The sequence below is a fragment of the Lolium perenne genome, chromosome 7 (assembly GCF_019359855.2).
Source record: "Lolium perenne isolate Kyuss_39 chromosome 7, Kyuss_2.0, whole genome shotgun sequence".
Lineage (NCBI taxonomy): Eukaryota > Viridiplantae > Streptophyta > Magnoliopsida > Poales > Poaceae > Lolium > Lolium perenne.
In genome coordinates this window covers 10,047,229-10,063,872 of record NC_067250.2, presented here as the reverse complement: position 1 = coordinate 10,063,872, position 16,644 = coordinate 10,047,229, and positions in this window count along the sequence as shown.

The following is a 16,644-nucleotide window of genomic DNA, read 5'->3' as shown; positions in this document are numbered from 1 at the left end:
GGCACCCGTTCCTAGTACAAGCATGTACTTGAAGTTCGAGGAATGGTCAGCAACTGATGTTGCAATTTTTATCTTCAAAGGATTGGGTTAGAGTGCATGAATGCTGCTACAAGGAGCGATGTGATCACTTATCTCGTTTTGGTGTTGGCTCTCTGATTGGCAAAGAAAAAAAAAGTTGATATGGAGTTCACTATGGCACATTCTGTTGTGCCGATGAAGGTAGAAGATACTCGCGTGGAGGACATTCCTACTACCACCGTTGATCATGTGTATGATGGTGAGGGCTATGGGTTGATTTTGAAGGTTGAAAGGGAGCCAGCAAAAGAAAAATCTAATGTGGTTGTGCAAGATGTTAATTCTATTGATTGATGACTCTATGGATGAGGATGCGAAAGGCAAGACAATATCGAAATGGGCTTACTTAACACCCATAGGAGGGCATTGCGTTGTTGCATAGGCTAGGTTTAATTGGTATCTTCATGATATTAATATATGCTCTTTATCGAAAAAATCTGTAAAAGCAAAGAATTTGGTTTAAAAAAATCAGTCTCCTATTCACATACCTCGCCCCCTCGAGACGCCATCTTTGATTCTTCCCCTTACATGTGGTAGTGGGAGCACGAATATGAACGGTTGACAACACAGATTTAAAAATATAGGTGTGAATTAGATTGTAATTAAAATTGTGTACCGAATCATAACAAAATAGAAGGGTCACTACACGCAAGCGAAGGACAACGGCCATTTTTCTTTCTCTGCTTCCCGCAAAAATGGCGTGGAGCCACGACTTGTGCCAAAAATAGGTCCAACAAGAACGGCCCGTCTCCATCAGGTAGCCCGTTCTCGTGCCACACATTGCTATCCATTTTTATTAGTTTAGGAAGTGTGCAAGACGATGCTATCCTTGGCAAGACGAATCGTACTGTGCTTTAGGGTGTGTTTGGATTACTGCCAAAGCATACCCTACCAATTTTTTGTCATGACCACGAGATTGGTTCATGTTTAGATAATTGCCAACATTTTGGCTTGCCAATGCTCCACTAGGGACTCTATAGTTATTTTTATAGCCAATGTTCATTAATTTGTGGGCAAAAAATAATTCAACTAAAATATTGGCTAGCCAAAAAAATTGGTACGAGGTGCTGACGGACCGGGCTCCCAAGTACTCACGCCCATCCATACCACACAGCCTCTACAAAAAAAACTCTCCCACCTCAACTTCCAATTCAGAAATACGCGGCTTTCCAATTTCCCCTCTCAATTCCGAGTCAGAGACGAACACGAACCGGAGTCGGGACATGCATCGCGTATGATCACGGCCAGGCCGGGCTGTGTGTAGAGGCTATAAATACCTACACGCGCGGCCGTCACCTTTACACGCAAGCGAGAAAACAACAACTAGTATTAGTTTCGTTTTTTCGTGAGAACTTTGAACAGCAAGGAGAGTCGAAGCAAAGCAGATGGCAGCCGGCATGGAGAGGTTCGTGGCCACGATGGTCTTCTGCGAGGCACCATTCGACGACACCATGGCCCCAGCTGTTCCCGCCAGCGAGGACAATGGCAGCACGGCCGCGGAGATGGCCTCTGCATTGCTGGAGGCGGCCAAGGAATACTTCTTCTCCAGCGTCGCGTCGTCGCCGCTGGCGCAGCATGGCGCTGTTCTTCGAGGTTGCCAATCTTTAGTAACTGGACTGGATCAATACATGTACTGAATTTCGCATACTAGGCTTGATTCTTCTTTGTTAATCTGTAGAAGTAGTCCATCGACACTGTTGATTGGTACTAGGTTTGTGATGAAGACAATTAAAACACTTTCCACCTTCGAGGATCGTTGGTATTTTTAGGATGTCATATAATCAGGGCATCTCCAACGGCGGCCCGCATTTCAGACACCGATTTACATAGGCATCCTGAATGGGTCTGCCGAATAAAGTAGCCGAGGTTATCTGAAAGCCCACGACTCGAAGCTTTCAAGGCCTAGAAGCCCGGTGAATATCAATAAGGAATCTAGAATTATATTAGGAATCACGAATCATGTAATCATACGGGAAAGACTTGAATAGCTTCCCAGAGCTTGTAACTTGTACGGCACGAAAACCCTCGGCTCTTCCTTCTATATAAAGGGGAGTCGAGGGGAGGAGAAACGATCGAATCTGTTGTCAACATAACTGTAGTTTCTTAGTCGAGCACCTTTTCGGCTGAACTTTCGAGATCTACTTGTTCTCTACTTTCTACGAAACCCTAAGTTTACAATCCGTAGGCATTGACAAGTTAATCCCTTATCAATTGGCGCCATCAATGGGAATTGGAGGCTGCAAGGAGGTGATCTTGATGGCATCGTCAACATCATCAACGGCAAGCAATGCGATGGACGAAGGTAAACGGATCCAACCTGATCCCGACGATTTTGTTCCTCACCCTCTCGTCCGTTTGCATGCATATGTCGATCTGGAGGAGTCGATGGAGACGGGAGTTTCCGCTTCCGCGTCGGGAAAGAAGGATCGCATCGTCTCGTGGCGCCGATTTTTTCGGGACCGTTAGCAACCGATTCCGATTTCTCGGGATCATCATCATCGTCAATCGAGTCAGGCGACAAGGAGGTTTCGCCACGAAGCTTCATCAAGCCCGCCGTCGGCGGGGGACTCACCGATCTGTTCGGCGACATGACTTTCGGGTCATCCACGGATTCCTATCTGGGTAGCGACTCGGAAAGCATCGACAACTTAGACTTCATCGACATATCTACTTCTACTAGGGAGGTCTTCGCCGATCTATACGACGGTGTCACCGACCCTGAAGATGATGAAAATACAACTACAATATATCATCAAGTCTGCGCAATCGGGGAAACAAGCCGCCAAGAGGATGAAGCGTCGGAGGCTTTCGATGATTTGGGCAACCCGTACATCGATCCCGCAGATCTCACGCGTGGAATAGGAAACAAATACATCGGGTCCATGCCGCGAGAAAAATACAGCTGCCGCAAGGAGCTTGGGATAGAGCTCAGAGAGCCATGAATGGTACAGAGTCGATGACTACCACGGCTACACCGGAAGTGTTGCAAGCATATCAATATAAACTCGCTCGTGCTAGACGAGAGTTGGAAAAACAAAGAAAGTTACTCGACGAAAGCAAAGCTACAGCTTCTGCGTCAAGTGCGCGCAGGGCCAACCTGAGTCGACAATCAGGAACCTCGAGAGATAGTCACAGAGACGCATGTGCAAGAAACAGATCGCGATTGGCAAATGTGCCTGAGCATGAACGAGAGAACTTGATCCAAAACCTCGACATGTCATTTATGTCGATAGACACGAGAGGGCACATCATCCCAAAAACGCCAGAAGCAGGATATATGGCGACACATGCCTTCATACTGGCATCTAAACCACCTCCGGGAGATCCCAGGGATGCACTGTACCAGATGGCTATGGCAGGAGTCAACGTTATGGGGACAGCAATAGCAGGTTCGAGTACACCGCAACCTGAAAGTGCTCCATGGAGAAATAGTCAAAGGCAAAATAGTCCTCGACCCACTACGGTGGCGGAAAGAGATCCTCCACGAGAAGGCGATGCGAGAAACACGGTGACGCGAGCACGAGTCGACAGAGCACGACAGGAGACAGATCGTGAAAATAGAACACGAGAACGTCGGCATTCACCGGAAGTTAGTGAGGAGGATTTATGCGGCCTCCCTTGCTTTAACCGGTGAGTTCACAAAACTAAAGTACCTTCCAGCTTCAAGTTACCCGAAAGCTACAAAAAATTCGATGGATTGCAAGATCCTGAGGATTTGTTAGTGGAGTACTTGGAGACAGTGAAGCTGATGGGCGGAACCAGGGAAATGGCTATGCAGAGCATTCAGGTACACCTCAGCGGAGTCGCAAGATCTTGGATGAAGAAGCTATCGGAAGGATCCATCGACAGCTGGAAAACTTTTGAGGACTTGTTCGTGAGAAATTTGTGTTCCACGTGCAAAAAACATGCGTCAATAGAGCAGCTAAGGACCTGCAGGCAAAAGTCGGACGAATCAATGAGGATGTACATAGCGCGTCCACCGCAGTAAAAACTCTGAATGCAGTAACTCAACAGAGTTTACGAAGATAAGTCCCTAGGATCCGTTCTGTGTGGCATGGTATCGCACCCGAATGCGCTCTTCCACTTTATCCGTATCAACAGATGCGAAGAAAAATCCTAGCGGACGCGTTAGGTGCTCGATAAAACATAACTGGGATTCGATTCACGATAAGACATTAAGCGGCGCGTGTCAAATTACGCCAGTATACCGAGTTCAAGTCCAGGGACTTGAGCTTGAGGTAGGTTTATGCAGGATTTCCACAAGAGCAGTTAACTGGTACCTGATCCGTCAGATGAACCAGCCTCATTTACCAATATCCATGTACAAAATATATGTTAAAGCAAAAATATTCGGCTCGGTAATATATAAAGATGCGACTCAATTCTACGATGAAGATTTTGCTTGATTATACGATTCAAACAAAATCTCGGGGCTACTGACATAGGCATCTTGAATGGATCTGCCGAATAAAGTACCCGAGGTTATCTGGAGACCCACGACTCGAAGCTTTCAAGGCTCAGAAGCCCGGCGAACATCGATAAGGAATCTAGAGTTATATTAGGAATCACGAATCATGTAATCATACGGGAAAGACTCGGATAGCTTCCCAGAGCTTGTAACTTGTACGACACGAAAACCATCGGCTCTTTCTCCTATATAAAGGGGAGCCGAGGGGAGGAGAAACGATCGAATCTATTGTCAACATAACCCTAGTTTCTTAGTCGAGCACCTTTTCGGCTGAACCTTTGAGATCTACTTGCCCTCTACTTTCTACGAAACCCTAAGTCTACAATCTGTAGGCATTGACAAGTTAATCTCTTGTCACCGATATTGTCTGTTTTGTTTCATTTGTGGTTTGTCGTGGACCGGCCAGATGCCCATGTCCGTTTGCGGTTGGCAATGCATCCTATGGTGCCCCGGTTTGGTCCGTGGCTAGGTGATGACCCACAAGTATAGGGGATCGCAACAGTCTTCGCGGGAAGTAAAACCCAATTTATTGATTCGACACAAGGGGAGACAAAGAATACTTGTAAGCCTTAACAGCGGAGTTGTCGATTCAGCTGCACCTGGAAACAGACTTGCTCGCAAGAGTTTATCAGTAGTAACAGTTTTATAGCAGTAGCAGTAGTGAAATAACAGCAGCAGAGTAACAAAGACAGCAGTAGTGATTATAGTAAACAGCAGGATTAAAATACTGTAGGCACAGGGATGGATGAACGGGCGTTGCATGGATGAGAGAAACTAATGTAACAATCAAGGCAGGGCATTTGCAGATAATAATAAAACGGTATCCAACTACTAATCAATCAATAGGCATGTGTTCCATATTTAGTCGTACGTGCTCGCAATGAGAAACTTGCACAACATCTTTTGTCCTACCAGCCGGTGGCAGCCGGGCCTCTAGGGAATCTACTGGAAATTAAGGTACTCCTTTTAATAGAGCACCGGAGCAAAGCATTAACACTCCGTGAACACATGTGATCCTCATATCACCGCCTTCCCCTTCGGTTGTCCCAATTTCTGTCACTTTGGGGCCTCGGGTTCCGGACAACAATACGTGTATACAACTTGCAGGTAAGATCATAAAGCAATGAATATCATCATGAATTGATAACATGTTCAGATCTGAGATCATGACACTCGGGCCCTAGTGACAAGCATTAAGCATAACAAGTTGCAACAATATCATAAAAGTACCAATTACGGACACTAGGCACTATGCCCTAACAATCTTATGCTATTACATGACCAATCTCATCCAATCCCTACCATCCCCTTCAGCCTACAGCGGGGGAATTACTCACACATGGATGGGGGAAACATGGCTGGTCGATGGAGAGGCGTTGGTGGTGATGATGGCGATGATCTCCTCCAATTCCCCGTCCCGGCGGAGTGCCAGAACGGAGTTTCTGGTCCCGAGACGGAGTTTCGCGATGGTGGCGGCGTACTGGATGTCTTCTGGTGATTTCGTCTAACCCCCCGTGCGTTTTTAGATCGAAGGCGTTAAGTAGTCCAGAGGAGGGCGTCGGGGGCCAGCCGAGGCGGCCACACAATAGGGCGGCGTGCCCCCCTCCTGGGCCGCGCCGGCCTAGCGTGTGGGGGCCTCGGGCCTCCACATGGCTTGCCCTTCTGGCTCCGTAATTCTTCTGGAAAAATAAGACCTTTGGCATAAATTCCGAGGATTTTCCTGAAAGTTGGATTTCTGCACAAAAACGAGACACTGAGCGCTTCATGAAAACAGCGTTAGTCCGTGTTAGTTGCATCCAAAATACACAAATTAGAGGCAAAACAATAGCAAAAGTGTTCGGGAAAGTAGATACGTTTTGGACGTATCAACTCCCCCCAAGCTTAGCTTATTGCTTGTCCTCAAGCAATTCAGTTAACAACTGAGTGCGATAAAAGAACTTTCACGAACACATTTGTTCATATGATGTAAATATTCTCATGATATGGCAAGTACTTAAGCAGTTCATAATAAGGTACATGCAAATAAAATCATCTAATAGCTATGTCAATCATGGAAAAGGTACCAACAAATTAATAATGAGCATCACGAATCATGTCTATAAGCAGGATTGCAATGTTCATAGAAGGATATGATAAAGTGGTATCTCGCTTGCCCGTATTTGTACAGCAAAACATAAATGCTTGGGCACCTTTGAAGTTCATGGGAAGACTGGAAGTAGAGGTTATCAAAGATAAAAGCATCAAAGTTATACCACAATTAATCACATTTTGGGACAAACATATTATACTAAGAATGACAGTTGTGCTCTCAAGAAAGTGCTCAAAGAAAGGATGGAGACTCAATGTAAAAGTTAAAGATTGACCCTTCGCAGAGGGAAGCAGGGATTAACATGTGCTAGAGCTTTTCATTTGTAAAACAGGAGTAAAATTATTTTGAGAGGTGTTTGTTGTTGTCAACGAATGATAGTGGGTACTCTAACTACCTCGTCAACCAGACTTTCAAGAGCGGCTCCCATGAAGGACGTTATCTCTACCAGCAAGGTAAATCACCCCTCTTCTCTTTTGTTTACACATATATTTTAGTTTCATTATGGATGACACTCCCCCCTGATGGCGTGTAATACACACGTTCGTTGGGAACCCCAAGAGGAAGGTATGATGCACACAGTAGCAAGTTTTCCCTCAGAAAGAAACCAAGGTTTATCGAACCAGGAGGAGCCAAGAAGCACGTTGAAGGTTGATGGCGGCGGGATGTAGTGCGGCGCAACACCAGGGATTCCGGCGCCAACGTGGAACCTGCACAACACAACCAAAGTACTTTGCCCCAACTAAACAGTGAGGTTGTCAATCTCACCGGCTTGCTGTAACAAAGGATTAGATGTATAGTGTGGATGATGATTGTTTGCAGAAAACAGTAGAACAAGTATTGCAGTAGATTGTATTTAATGTAAAAGAATGGACCGGGGTCCACAGTTCACTAGAGGTGTCTCTCCCATAAGATAAATAGCATGTTGGGTGAACAAATTACAGTCGGGCAATTGACAAATAGAGAGGGCATGACAATGCACATACATGATATGATAAGTATAGTGAGATTTAATTGGGCATTACGACAAAGTACATAGACCGCTATCCAGCATGCATCTATGCCTAAAAAGTCCACCTTCAGGTTATCATCCGAACCCCTTCCAGTATTAAGTTGCAAACAACAGACAATTGCATTAAGTATGGTGCGTAATGTAATCAATAACTACATCCTCGGACATAGCATCAATGTTTTATCCCTAGTGGCAACAGCACATCCACAACCTTAGAACTTTCTCACACCGTCCTGCATTTAATGGAGGCATGAACCCACTATCGAGCATAAATACTCCCTCTTGGAGTTAAGAGTAAAAACTTGGCCAGAGCCTCTACTAATAACGGAGAGCATGCAAGATCATAAACAACACATAGGTAATAGATTGATAATCAACATAACATAGTATTCTCTATCCATCGGATCCCGACAAACACAACATATAGCATTACAGATAGATGATCTTGATCATGTTAGGCAGCTCACAAGATCCGACAATGAAGCACATAAGGAGAAGACAACCATCTAGCTACTGCTATGGACCCATAGTCCAGGGGTGAACTACTCACTCATCACTCCGGAGGCGACCATGGCGGTGAAGAGTCCTCCGGGAGATGATTCCCCTCTCCGGCAGGGTGCCGGAGGCGATCTCTGAATCCCCGAGATGGGATTGGCGGCGGCGGCGTCTCAGTAAGGTTTTCCGTATCGTGGCTCTCGGTACTGGGGGTTTCGCGACGGAGGCTTTAAGTAGGCGGAAGGGCAGGTCAGGGGGCCACACGAGGGCCCCACACGCCAGGGCCGCGCGGCCAAGGCCCAGGCCGCGCCGCCCTGTTGTGGCGGCGCCTCGTGGCCCCACTTCGTCTCTCCTTCGGACTTCTGGAAGCTTCGTGCAAAAATAGGACCCTGGGCGTTGATTTCGTCCAATTCCGAGAATATTTCCTTTGTAGGATTTCTGAAACCAAAAACAGCAAGAAAACAAGAATCGGCTCTTCGGCATCTCGTTAATAGGTTAGTGCCGGAAAATGCATAAATATGACATAAAGTATACATAAAACATGTAGATATCATCAATAATGTGGCATGGAACATAAGAAATTATCGATACGTCGGAGACGTATCAGCATCCCCAAGCTTAGTTCCTGCTCGTCCCGAGCAGGTAAACGATAACAAAGATAATTTCTGGAGTGACATGCCATCATAACCTTGATCATACTATTGTAAGCATATGTAATGAATGCAGCGATCAAAACAAAAGTAATGACATGAGTAAACAACTGAATCATAAAGCAAAGACTTTTCATGAATAGTACTTCAAGACAAGCATCAATAAGTCTTGCATAAGAGTTAACTCATAAAGCAATAAATCAAAGTAAAGGTATTGAAGCAACACAAAGGAAGATTAAGTTTCAGCGGTTGCTTTCAACTTGTAACATGTATATCTCATGGATAATTGTCAATGTAAAGTAATATAACAAATGCAATATGCAAGTATGTAGGAATCAATGCACAGTTCACACAAGTGTTTGCTTCTTGAGGTGGAGAGAAATAGGTGAACTGACTCAACATAAAAGTAAAAGAAAGGCCCTTCGCAGAGGGAAGCATTGATTGCTATATTTGTGCTAGAGCTTTGGTTTTGAAAACAAGAAACAATTTTGTCAACGGTAGTAATAAAGCATATGTGTTATGTAAATTATATCTTACAAGTTGCAAGCCTCATGCATAGTGTACTAATAGTGCCCGCACCTTGTCCTAATTAGCTTGGATTACCAGGATTATCATTACAATACACATGTTTCAACCAAGTGTCACAAAGGGGTACCTCTATGCCGCCTGTACAAAGGTCTAAGGAGAAAGCTCGCATTTGTATTTCTCGCTTTTGGTTATTCTCAACTTAGACATCCATACCGGGACAACATAGACAACAGATAATGGACTCCTCTTTAATGCATAAGCATGTAACAACAATTAATGTTCTCATATGAGATTGAGGATGTATGTCCAAAACTGAAACTTCCACCATGATTCATGGCTTTAGTTAGCGGCCCAATGTTCTTCTCTAACATTATGCATGCTCTAACCATTAAGTGAGTGGTAAATCTCCCTTACTTCAGACAAGACGGACATGCATAGCAACTCACATGATATTCAACAAAGAGTTGATGGCGTCCCCAGAAACATGGTTATCGCACAACAAACAACTTAATAAGAGATAAAGTGCATAAGTACATATTCAATACCACAATAGTTTTTAAGCTATTTGTCCCATGAGCTATATATTGCAAAGGTAAAGAATGGAAATTTTAAAGGTAGCACTCAAGCAATTTTACTTTGGAATGGCGGAGAAATACCATGTAGTAGGTAAGTATGGTGGACTAATGTCTACGGGTGCTTCTATTCTTGTAGACAGTGTTGGGCCTCCAAGAGCAGAGGTTTGTAGAACAGCAGCAGTTTTCCCTTAAGTGGATCACCCAAGGTTTATCGAACTCAGCGAGGAAGAGGTCAAAGATATCCCTCTCAAGCAACCCTGCAACCACAAAGCAAGAAGTCTCTTGTGTCCCCAACACACCTAATAGGTGCACTAGTTCGGCGAAGAGATAGTGAGATGCAAGTAATATGGATGAGTATGAGTGGTAATAGCAATCTGAATAAAATATGGCAGCGAGTAAACATGCAACAAAACAGTAAACAAACGGAGATTCGATGCTTGGAAGCAAGGCCCAGGGATCCTGCTTTCACTAGTGGACACTCTCAACAATGATCACATAATAGAACCACTCTACACCCTCTTGTTGGATGATGAACACCACTAACTGTGTAGGATTACACGAACCCTCAATGCCGGAGTTAACAAGCTCCACAATATTCAATGTTCATATTTAAATAACCTTAGAGTGCAAGATAGATCAACACAATTACACCGAGAACTAACATAGCATGCACACTGTCACCATCACACTATGAAGGAGGCATAGATCACATCAATACTATCATAGTAATAATTAACTCCATAACCTACAAGAGATTATGATCATAGACTGCGCCAAGTACTGTACACGATGCACACACTGTCACCATTACACCGTGCAGGAGGAATAAACTACTTTAATAACATCACTAGAGTAGCACACAGATAAATTGTGATACAAAACACATTGCAATCATAAAGAGATATAAATAAGCACTTCACTATGCCATTCATAACAGCGAATAAGTATTCTGTGAAATATAGCCTAAGAGATCCACACGGTGCACACACTGTCACCTTTACACACGTGGGACAAGGAGTCTCCGGAGATCACATAAGTAAAACCCACTTGACTAGCATAATGACATCTAGATTACAAGCATCATCATATGAATCTCAATCATGTAAGGCAGCTCATGAGATTATTGTATTGAAGTACATAGGAGAGAGATGAACCACATAGCTACCGGTACAGCCCCGAGCCTCGATGGAGAACTACTCCCTCCTCATGGGAGACAGCAGCGTTGATGGAGATGGCGGTGGTGTCGATGGAGGAGCCTTCCGGGGGCACTTCCCCGTCCCGGCGGCGTGCCGGAACAGAGACTCCTGTCCCCCAGATCTTGGCTTCACGATGGCGGCGGCTCTGGAAGGTTTCTCGTACCGTGGCTTTTTCGTCTCGTGTTTTAGATCAGGGACCTTTATATAGGCGAAGAGGCGGCGTCAGAAGGTCAACGAGGCGACGACACAACAGGGGGGCGCGGGCCCCCCCTTGGCTGCGCCGGCCTACTGTTTGGTGGGCCTGTGGCCCCCCTCTGGCGGCTCTCGGGTGTTCTGGAAGCTTCATGCAATCCTAAGATGCTGGGCGTTTATTTCGTCCGATTCCGAGAATATTTCCTTACTAGGATTTCTGAAACCAAAAACAGCAGAAAACAGCAACTGGCCCTTCGGCATCTCGTCAATAGGTTAGTTCCGGAAAACGCATAAATATGACATATAATGTGTATAAAACATGTAGATATCATCAATAATGTGGCATGGAACATAAGAAATTATCGATACGTCGGAGACGTACCAGCATCCCCAAGCTTAGTTCCTGCTCGTCCCGAGCAGGTAAACGATAACAAAGATAATTTCTGGAGTGACATGCCATCATAACCTTGATCATACTATTGTAAGCATATGTAATGAATGCAGCGATCAAAACAAAAGTAATGACATGAGTAAACAACTGAATCATAAAGCAAAGACTTTTCATGAATAGTACTTCAAGACAAGCATCAATAAGTCTTGCATAAGAGTTAACTCATAAAGCAATAAATCAAAGTAAAGGTATTGAAGCAACACAAAGGAAGATTAAGTTTCAGCGGTTGCTTTCAACTTATAACATGTATATCTCGTGGATATTGTCAATGCAAAGTAATATAACAAGTGCAATATGCAAGTATGTAGGAATCAATGCACAGTTCACACAAGTGTTTGCTTCTTGAGGTGGAGAGAAATAGGTGAACTGACTCAACATAAAAGTAAAAGAAAGGTCCTTCAAAGAGGAAAGCATCGATTGTTATATTTGTGCTAGAGCTTTTATTTTGAAAACATGAAACAATTTTGTCAACGGTAGTAATAAAGCATATGTATCATGTAAATTATATCTTACAAGTTGCAAGCCTCATGCATAGTATACTAATAGTGCCCGCACCTTGTCCTAATTAGCTTGGATTAACACGGATTATTATTGCATAGCATATGTTTCAACCAAGTGTCACAAAGGGGTACCTCTATGCCGCCTGTACAAAGGTCTAAGGAGAAAGCTCGCATTGGATTTCTCGCTTTTGATTATTCTCAACTTAGACATCCATACCGGGACAACAAAGACAACAGATAATGGACTCCTCTTTAATGCATAAGCATTCAACAACAGTTAAAATTCTCATAAGAGATTGAGGATTAGTTGTCCACACTGAAACTTCCACCATGAATCATGGCTTTAGTTAGCGGCCCAATGTTCTTCTCTAACAGTATGCATACTCAAACCATTTGATCATGAAAATCGCCCTTACTTCAGACAAGACGAACATGCATAGCAACTCACATGATATTCAACAAAGTGTTGATGGCGTCCCCAGAAACATGGTTATCGCACAACAAGCAACTTAATAAGAGATAAAGTGCATAAGTACATATTCAATACCACAATAGGTTTTAGGCTATTTGTCCCATGAGCTATATATTGTAAAGAATAGAAATTTAAAGGTAGCACTCAAGCAACTTACTTTGGAATGGCAGAGAAATACCATGTAGTAGGTAGATATGGTGGACACAAATGGCATAGTGTTTGGCTCAAAGATTTTGGATGCATGAGAAGTATTCCCTCTCGATACAAGGCTTAGGCTAGCAAGGTTATTTGAAACAAACACAAGGATGAACCGGTGCAGCAAAACTCACATAAAAGACATATTGTAAACATTATAAGACTCTACACCGTCTTCCTTGTTGCTCAAAACTCAATACTAGAAATTATCTAGACTTTAGAGAGACCAATTATGCAAACCAAATTTTAGCAAGCTCTATGTATTTCTTCATTAATAGGTGCAAAGTATATGATGCAAGAGCTTAAACATGAGCACAACAATCCAAGTATCACATTATTCAAGACATTTTACCAATTACTACATGTAGCATTTTCTGTTTCCAACCATATACCAATTAACGAAGCAGTTTCAACCTTCGCCATGAACATTAAAAGCTAAGAACACATGTGTTCATATGAACCAGCGGAGCGTGTCTCTCTCCCACACAAGCATGTATTTATTCAGAGAATTAAAATAAAAAAACAAAAATAAAAGCACACAGACGCTCCAAGTAAAGTACATAAGATGTGACCGAATAAAAATATAGTTTCAAGAGAAGGAACCTGATAATTTGTCGATGAAGAAGGGGATGCCTTGGGCATCCCCAAGCTTAGATGCTTGAGTCTTCTTGAAATATGCAGGGATGAACCACGGGGGCATCCCCAAGCTTAGACTCTTCACTCTTCTTGATCATAGTATATCATCCTCCTCTCTTGACCCTTGAAAACTTCCTCCACACCAAACTCGAAACAAACTCATTAGAGGGTTAGTGCATAATCAAAAATTCACATGTTCAGAGGTGACACAATCATTCTTAACACTTCTGGACATTGCACAAAGCTACTGGACATTAATGGAACAAGGAAATCCATCCAACACAGCAAAAGAGGCAATGCGAAATAAAAGGCAGAATCTGTCAAAACAGAACAGTCCGTAAAGACGAATTTTAAAATGGCACCACACTTGCTCAGATGAAAATTCCCAAATTGAATGAAAGTTGAGTACATATCTGAGGATCACTCACGTAAATTGGCATAATTTTCTGAGTTACCTACAGAGAATTAGGCCCAGATTCGTGACAGCAAGAAATCTGTTTCTGCGCAGTAATCCAAATCTAGTATGAACCTTACTATCAAAGACTTTACTTGGCACAACAATGCAACAAAACTAAGATAAGGAGAGGTTGCTACAGTAGTAACAACTTCCAAGACACAAATATAAAATAGAGGTACTGTAGCAAAATAAACACATGGGTTATCTCCCAAGAAGTTCTTTCTTTATAGCCATTAAGATGGGCTCAGCAGTTTTAATGATGCACTCGCAAGAAATAGTAGTTGAAGCAAAAGAGAGCATCAAGAGGCAAATTCAAAACTAATTTAAGTCTAACATGCTTCCTATGCATAGGAGTTTTGTAAATAAACAAGTTCATGAAGAAAAAAGTAACAAGCATAGGAAGATAGAACAAGTGTAGCTTCAAAAATTTCAGCACATAGAGAGGTGTTTTAGTAACATGAAAATTTCTACAACCATATTTTCCTCTCTCATAATAACTTTCAGTAGCAACATGAGCAAACTCAACAATATAACTATCACATAAAGCATTCTTATCATGAGTCTCATGCATAAAATTATTACTCTCCACATAGGCATAATCAATTTTATTAGTTGTAGTGGGAGCAAATTCAACAAAGTAGCTATCATTATTATTCTCATCATCAAATATAGGAGGCATATTGTAATCATAATCAAATTTATCCTCCATAACAGGCGGTACTAAAAGACCAATATCATTATAATCATCATAAATAGGAGGCAAAGTATCATCAAAGTAAATTTTATCCTCAATGCTAGGGGGACTAAAAATATCATGCTCATCAAAGCCAGCTTCCCCAAGCTTACAATTTTCCATATCATTAGCAACAATGGTGTTCAAAGCGTTCATACTAATATGTTCCATAGGTTTTTTAATTTTCGCATCAAACCATCCATGTCTTAAATCAGGAAATAGAATAAGAAGCTCATTGTTGTCCATTATGCCTAACTAGTGTAAACAAGAAACAAAAAGATGCAATTGCAGGATCTAAAGGAAATAGCTTCGAGCACACACACAACGGCGCCAGAAAAGTACTTTACCTGGGACCGGAGTATGAGAGCCTTTTACCTTTCCTCCCCGGCAACGACGCCAGAAAACAGCTTGATGTCTACGGGTGCTTCTATTCTTGTAGACAGTGTTGGGCCTCCAAGAGCAGAGGTTTGTAGAACAGCAGCAGTTTTCCCTTAAGTGGATCACCCAAGGTTTATCGAACTCAGGGAGGAAGAGGTCAAAGATATCCCTCTCAAGCAACCCTGCAACCACAAAGCAAGAAGTCTCTTGTGTCCCCAACACACCTAATAGGTGCACTAGTTCGGCGAAGAGATAGTGAGATGCAAGTAATATGGATGAGTATGAGTGGTAATAGCAATCTGAATAAAATATGGCAGCGAGTAAACATGCAACAAAACAGTAAACAAACGGAGATTCGATGCTTGGAAGCAAGGCCCAGGGATCCTGCTTTCACTAGTGGACACTCTCAACAATGATCACATAATAGAACCACTCTACACCCTCTTGTTGGATGATGAACACCACTAACTGTGTAGGATTACACGAACCCTCAATGCCAGAGTTAACAAGCTCCACAATATTCAATGTTCATATTTAAATAACCTTAGAGTGCAAGATAGATCAACACAATTACACCGAGAACTAACATAGCATGCACACTGTCACCATCACACTATGAAGGAGGCATAGATCACATCAATACTATCATAGTAATAATTAACTCCATAACCTACAAGAGATTATGATCATAGACTGCGCCAAGTACTACACGATGCACACACTGTCACCATTACACCGTGCAGGAGGAATAAACTACTTTAATAACATCACTAGAGTAGCACACAGATAAATTGTGATACAAAACACATTGCAATCATAAAGAGATATAAATAAGCACTTCACTATGCCATTCATAACAGCGAATAAGTATTCTGTGAAATATAGCCTAAGAGACCCACACGGTGCACACACTGTCACCTTTACACACGTGGGACAAGGAGTCTCCGAAGATCACATAAGTAAAACCCACTTGACTAGCATAATGACATCTAGATTACAAGCATCATCATATGAATCTCAATCATGTAAGGCAGCTCATGAGATTATTGTATTGAAGTACATAGGAGAGAGATGAACCACATAGCTAACGGTACAGCCCCGAGCCTCGATGGAGAACTACTCCCTCCTCATGGGAGACAGCAGCGTTGATGGAGATGGCGGTGGTGTCGATGGAGGAGCCTTCCGGGGGCACTTCCCCGTCCCGGCGGCGTGCCAGAACAGAGACTCCTGTCCCCCAGATTTTGGCTTCGCGATGGCGGCGGCTCTGGAAGGTTTCTCGTACCGTGGCTTTTTCGTCTCGTGTTTTAGGTCAGGGACCTTTATATAGGCGAAGAGGCGGCGTCAGAAGGTCAACGAGGCGACGACACAACAGGGGGGCGCGGGCCCCCCCTTGGCCGCGCCGGCCTACTGTTTGGTGGGCCTGTGGCCCCCCTCTGGCGGCTCTCGGGTGTTCTGGAAGCTTCATGCAATCCTAAGATGCTGGGCGTTGATTTCGTCTGATTCCGAGAATATTTCCTTACTAGGATTTCTGAAACCAAAAACAGC